Source organism: Scomber scombrus, chromosome 14 (assembly GCF_963691925.1).
Source record: "Scomber scombrus chromosome 14, fScoSco1.1, whole genome shotgun sequence".
Lineage (NCBI taxonomy): Eukaryota > Metazoa > Chordata > Actinopteri > Scombriformes > Scombridae > Scomber > Scomber scombrus.
Window position 1 is genome coordinate 13973954 of NC_084983.1, and position 7732 is coordinate 13981685.

Sequence of the window (7732 nt, forward strand, 5' to 3'; positions counted from 1 at the left end):
CCCATGAGTGTAACGCACCGGTGCCACCTTCAAGGTCATTTTATAGGACGGAACGGAGGAGGAGGGGAAAAGGGAGGGAGGGAGAAAATCGAGATAAGTGGAGGATCGAGGGAAGGAAAAGTATGTCAATATGACTCTCAATTACATGTTGCAAGGTTTTATTTATTTATTAAACATGTATTTCTTTTTTTCCATTGAACAATGCTAACAGATACTGCAGTGTTTTTTATATTTAATATAATGTGTGTGTGAACACTGTATGTAAAAGTAGAACATACAATTAAGGAGAGTAAATTTGTGTGTGTGTAAAGAGAGGGCAGGAAGAGGAGGAGGCTGCAGTTATTATGCTAACCCGTGTTGTGATAGCTCATAATTAAACAATTTGGAGGCTTCTTTTTGCTCAGTATGAGGATGCATTTGCTCATGTGAGTGCATGGTGCATGTGCATATGCGTGTGTGTAAATTCAGTGTGAATGGTATGTCAACACACGTGCAAACACACACTCTCAAATTCCTGCCTCCTTTGTCTGGAAGGTGGCAATGAGCTTGTTTTACAGTAGCTCCTTCCCTGCAGTCATTGGCAGGACATCAGAGGCTGAACGGAGAGGCACGCCTCCGCTGATGACACACACACACACACACACACACACATACACACACTCACACATCCCTGTCTCATTGGGAGTCAACATGAAAGACCTTTTTCACTTGTGTGTATGTACGTACAGACATTTGCATGTGAGTATTTGTTGGGTTTGTGCATGCGGATCTCTTGTTTTTTTGTTTTGTTTTTTTCAATTCAGCTGTATTAGTCAGCAAGATACATTTCCTTATTAAGCTATTGAATGAATGAACTGAAACAATGAAACAACAGTGTTATTATATGGACGGATTAATGCTATTCTTAACTCAACTGTAAAAGCAACAGAAATATTCAGTGAGCCCACACCATTCATTTTTTATGAGACTTCTCAACACTGTACATCTTGAGCCTTGTTCATGCTCCCAAAAAAAACCTCATGTCAAAACAACAGCATATGTGAATCCTTAAACTGAAACTGAGGAGCATTGCTCTTTAATTTCCCAGAGGAGTTCTTTGCCCCATCCTGTGCACTCTCACCTCCCTTATGTAGACACAGCCAGTTCAACTCATTAACATTTTTTATTTTTTTTTGCACATCATCACCACCCCGAAACTCTCCACTCGCTCTATTCTTTGCTCACCTCTCACTGATCCTTTGCCAATTCTCCCTCCCCCTTCCCCCACCCCCCTGGCGTTTGCCAATTGCACATTATTCATGCATACACACACTCACACATTACAATACTGACTAGAATCTCCTGCATCCCCATTCTCTCCTCCCCCTCCTCGCTCTCTGCAGCATCATTTGTTTCTATTATCATATTGTCTTAAAATAACAGAAGTGACTCAGCCGGGATAAGTTGCACTCAGCTTTTCTTTGTCTGGGCTGTCCCACCTTGCCAGCTTTATGTCTGTGTGTGTGTGTGTGTGTGTGTGTGTGTGTGTGTGTGTGTGTGTGTGTGTGTGTGTGTGTGTGTGTGTGTGTGTGTGTGTGTGTGTGTGTGTTTGTGTGAACATGTGACAACTTCCTCACAGTCCCACTGAGAATTCCACTATTAATGCGTTATTTGTCTGCAACAGCTTGGTATTAAAAGTGAACCCCTCTCTTCTCCTCTTTGTCCCCTCATACAGCCATGCAAGAGTTAACATTTTTCTCTGCGACAGGAGTGAGGGTAGTGGGTGGAGGGGCTTTGCTAATAACAATGCGGTGCTATCAGCAACCAGCGTGGACACGCTTTTTTTCTCCTCTCCTCCTCCATGCCACCTCTGTCTGGATCTATGCTAGTCTGTATTTTAACCACAGGGCTCAATGAACCAATAAACACAAACCTCACATCTTCCTCCTTCTCCTACTCGCTCCTACACACCGTATCAGACAGTTTATTTATTTATTTTAACTATCCAAATCTCCCTCCCGAATTTTTTCAATTTATCTCCTTCTCTTGCCATTTGTCTTTTCATTTCCTGCATATTTGCCTTCCATTTATCAACTACAAACTGCACAGCACTGCAAAACCAGACAGGGAAGCAGAAGTGTGTCGGATTTAGTGGAGAATCATTCCCAGTAAGCAACACTGAAAAAAAACAAAAAAAACCAACAACAATTAAGGAAAGGGTAAGGTGTCTGTGTGTGACAGACCTCTAGTTGGGAAGCCACAGTTTCTCCCAATAAGAAGCTGTCTCTTTGTCTCTGCTCCCGCTGCAGTGATGATCACTTACTGAGAGCCTGTGTGTTGTGTGTGTGTGTCCATAAAAGTGGCACTCGTATTTCTACATGTGTAACTTTGTATGCTATTGAAATGACTGAATGAATGAATTTAAAATTGAACACATGTACGCAACTGCATGGTTTAGGCTTGCTCACTTTGCATTCGTACAGTAAAGTGACATTTTTAGTGGTTTTGAATATTGTTTGGGATCATTTGTTTCCTTTTTTAGCACAGGTTGTTGTCTTACCAGCAGTGTGAATAACAAAGAGACAGACCTCGAATGTGAATGTGTGCCAGTCCTCGGCCATTTTTCATTTCGCCTCAGTTAATAAATCCTGTTATTGTCATATTGTGATTTCCTGACGATTTCATAGCAGGTAGCAAACACTGCCTGCCTACTCACAATAAGGAAATAAATCAGCTTTTATTGCAGATGATCTGATTTTCTTATTCTCTTTATTCAGTTAACTATGACCACCCACTCTGACCCGAAATCCTGTTATAGTCCCCCCTTCCAATATAGAATAACTCCCCCTGGGGTACAAAGAGGCGTCCGACTGTGTGTGGGAGTGGAGTGGGAGAGGGGGGGGATAGAAGAGATTATTTGGGCAGATGTAGTCTGCTGATGTGTCGTCTCCAACGATGAAAATGGGATTGATCACCTCACCCTGCCCTCATTAACTCTGTATTATTAGGGTGAAAGAGGGAATGGGTGGAGACACGTGAGAGGAAGAAGAGAAATAAACATCAAAAGGTTTTTTTAAGGAGAGATGAAACAGATGAGAATCCCTTAAAGGATAAAGTTTAATTGAGTACAATTATGAGCTATATATAAGATTGTTGATATGAGGTGCAGGCCTGGTGTTGTTTTCTGATGCACATTTCTACAGAAGGTGCAGAACAACAATCACACAACTGGATGATACTATTTCTAGATATTTCCCAGCTCTGCTTCGCTGTTCTGTGTGATGATAATCTCTTTGCCGTGCATAGCGAGTTATTGCTTGGTTCGCCAGTACAAACACACAGGCACAGTTTAGTGAATCATCACTTGGGAAAATTCTGTCTACAGGGTTTCTATTATGTCTTCTGTGACAATGGAGCGTTTAGCTTATTTCACTGCTCTTTCTGTCTGTGTTGTGTCATTGACAGAGATGGGAGGAGAAGGAATGGATGACTAAAGCTAAGCCTATTTTTGAATAGACTTCCACACTAAGCTTTATCCTGCTGGTTTGGTTGTAAGTGAATGTGTTGTATAAGGAAAGAGGAATTCTTTATTATTTTTAATTTTTTAAATTTTTACAAAATGGACGAGAATTAGAACAAGAAGGCATGTTTTTGTTTGTGCAGCAAAAGCTTCAAGTATCTGCATGTCTGTAGAGGGTAGATGTTCACAAGTTCACACTCTCTCACACACACACACACACACACACACACACACACACACACACACACACATTTAAAGAACAATCCAGCCTTGGGAAAGTGTACAAGGACATGCAAGGATGAATTCATTAGAGATTAATTACATGCATGCAAAGACACAACATGCTCTGTATTAGACGGATGGATTTTCATCTTTAAGGATAACTACTACACTGCATTTAAATGTAAATCCTGCACTAAATCTAATTATGTCATGTGGTAACACTCAACAGTCATAAATTATGGTTACTCACACATCACCGCTCTGTCCATTTGTGCTCGCCTCCTTCTCTCTTGCTTCTGTCTCATTGTGCTAGAATTCACATCTTTGCAGAAGCATGTATGTGTAGGTATGCATGAAATGGAGATGGGACAGGGACGATGTGTGTGTGTGTGTGTGTGTGTGTGTGTGTGTGTGTGTGTGTGTGTGTGTGTGTGTGTGTGTGTGTGGGGGGGGTGTTCCCCTGGGACAACAGAACCTGTCTGCTCTCCAGTGGGGGAGGAGAGGAATAAGCAAAGTGCCAAAGACAAATGGCTTCTGTAATAGCCACATGTGCTGCTGGACTGACAACAAAGACACTGAGAGAGGGCATGTGTTGATATGTGTGTGTGTGTGTGTGTGCAGGTGAGCGTGCTGGTGTGTGTGTCACTATGCGTTCATATGCGCAAATACAGCCTTTGTGTTATTACATTTGTACAGTATTTTCTGATTACACAAACCATCCCACTGGCTTGATAAGTTGTGTTTTACAGACGGAAAAATATGAGGTGTTTTCCCTGTCAAGTTCTTTTCAATTAAAAAATGACTTCTCTGAATAAAATCCTGTGCTGCTCTTAGCCGCTATCATTAGATTTACTTATATCTACCAACAGAACAAAAATGTACAACATGGAAATATGTATGCTTGTAGTTTCATAAATGGGAACAGTTTAGTATTCAATAGCATCATACTGTATATGGCAAAGGATTTTCAGTAATTACTTCACTCTTCTCTCTTGGGCTCTTTAATATGCTACTTCAGAAATGGGGTTCTAGCTTTTACTATAGAGGTTCAGATGACGTATTCCCCTCCATCAACCTAATTAGAAGCTGTAGCTCTCCTGCGATAGCTCTCTTCCTTTCTGCATCCATCTGCATGTCTCATCTCTCCCACCTCCTGTGTCTGTCTTATTCCTTCACCCGCACAGACTGATTCCTGCTTGTATTCAGAGAAAAAAAGAGAGATGATGAGGAAGGCTCTCTCTTTTCCAGTTCTACTGCAGTCTACATTTTATTTTTCCCTCCCATTATGTCATGTTCTCTGCTTATTTTCCGCCCTGTGAGATGTGCTTTGGGTGGTTAAATGCAGCACCTGATAGGTTATGAGTTTGTGATTTGAGACCACAAATCTCAACCCCTCACTGAATTAGATCACTGCTCAGATATCTTCTCATCCTGCCCCATGCTCTCATCACTTCAGCAATCGGCATCTATCTACCCACTTGCTGGGAAATGATTGCTCATAGATGAGTAGTACGTACCTAGTGGGGGGAAAAATACCCTGGCTTTCACTCAGCTATTTCTGGTACTATGAGATGTGTGTATTTTGTGCCATAGTTGTGTATGAGTGTGAAAGTGACACACAGCAGAATGTATGCATGAGCTGTGAGAGTAAAAGCATAAAGCTGACCTTCAGAGCAGCCCATCTCTCTGACGATGACCTTTCTCACTGATGGAAGACGAAAGGGTCAGGACATGTATTCTCCAATTCCCAGGGATATGGCATTGCCATGACAACAGGACTGTTCAGTTTTTTTTCTTAGGCTTTGCCCCCTGCTTAGTTACAACTCAGCATCAGGTAAAACAAAGCTTACCGTCATCACATATTCAAGCCTAGACTGCCTCAACATGCATATATGCAGGATTAATGTCAGTCTTGTCCTCTCTGGTATGCACTGAAATCCATTAAAAAAAAGATGTAGTGTATTTTGTATCTCCTGACCAAATCATACCAAAAATATAGGAAATTATTACTAGTTTTAAACATTTTACCATCATATCATCATCATGCAAATGTATCATTTTGTTATTCATTGAGAATAACTGGGAGAGCGTTCATGTTAATGAACTACAATGATTTGGTTTGGAGCACTACCGGCTAGAGTGCATACTCATCTCATAAAGCCAAACACTGTGCTCATATTTAAGTGTTTCCTCAAGAGAAGGGCTTCATGATCAAAGATGTTTATCCACATTTGTTACACTTGTAATTGCATAATTCACATTCCAGTTAAAGAAAACTCGCCAGGCCTTCTTCATCCGCTCACTCCCACGTGTCCCCCCTTTACTTTTAGCATCTGCAGTAAGTAGTTATGTCAACACCATAAGACAGTGCGACAGGAGGGAAAACCTGTTTTCCCTCCTGTCTCCTGTAGCATGCATGTCTCCTGTAGCATCCCCAGCTGAATACATTTTTTTGTGCACTTTTTATCACCTCAAAAGGCCTATTTATTCAAAGAGACAGTTTTTTGTTCTCAGTCTAATTTTGTTTAGCTTTTGCCAGATTGGTTTTGTCTGCCTCGCCATGAGGAGATGATGTGACTTATTCTGGTTCAGCCACTGTGACCAGGCTTAGTGCTCAGCCTCCCAAGACTGCTGTCATCAGCACAACCTCCAGTGCTACATCAGTGCCGTAATAGATCTGCCACCATGTCCTCTCAGAGAATTTGCTCACTCTCTAACACAATCTCTGTCTCTTTCTCCTCCTGCCACCCCTCTTCGAAATGTGTCTGTGTGTGTTTTATAATTAGCTAATTATTTGATTGTGTGCACCAGTTAAGGGTAAATATTATCAGTGTGCACAGTGGCAGAGTAGAGTACACAGTGTGAGGATTATCCTGCATTTTGTTTGTCTATTTGTGTACCACAATTTATTTCCCCTGGTGGTTCTCAGCAATCTGATCCCAGGCAAAATATTATTATTTGGCACAATTAGATCGAGTCTAAGATTTTTTTGGTAAAAGTTTTCATACTTGTATTATATCCTTGAGTGTTGCAACCTATTTTAACCACATTCAATTGACAGAGTTCCCAAAAGCTTATCTTTTTAAACGCACTCTTCAGGAAAATGATAATATATCAAGATTACTTTTAAGAATCGCAATAAGGAATACAAATAAAATCCTTTAATGTTTCTGCTTCCAGTGCATTTGGACAAAATTTAGCTCAGCACTGATTCAAGCTGCATCAAATGTGCCACAGGTGGTGAGAGCTGCTGTCTTAGCACTTTTCTCAGTTAGCTGATATCACTGCCACAGGACACATGGAGAGGGCACCTGCTAATGAGAACTGACGCCTCCACTACACATTTAATTAGAGGGTGGGAGCTCTATTTGAACTTTGGAATCTACTCGAATATTCAGTGTGATGACACATTTTTGACTACGTAATGACCATATAAGTCTAAATATGTGCTTTACAGAGACAGGTGGCTGAATACATTTAAATGATAAGAAATTATAAGTGGTTGCAATGTAAGTTTAAGTCTACATGTGCTATATCAGGTAGTAAATAGGCTATGTGTTATGAACAAGTAAAAAAGATACCCTCCCTGCTGGGCAAGCAAATTAATATTCTGTCATTTTAATGTTTCTGTTCATGTTGTCTGAGTCACTCATGTTCTCTTATTAACCTTTATTTTACCTCAAAAGACCATTGAGGAGGAGTCCTCATTTACAATGGTGTCAAGAAAAAACACTCTTGTGGATGTATGGTTGTTTATTTGGTTTGTAGTGTTTTATATCACTGTCCTGCATTGACATGGTGTGACAAAACCTCTCAGACATTTGTCCTCCCTGCTATCTGCTCATTTGTTGAGTCTTTCAGTGGCACCACATACAGTCAGTTTCTTAGCAATGGCGTTCTGCTGCGAATTACATGAATATTTTAATCTGCTTTGTATACATCCTGCAGATTTTATGCTTTGTTTTTAAATGAAGCAGGATATGCTGTTGTTGTGTGCAATCGAATCATGGC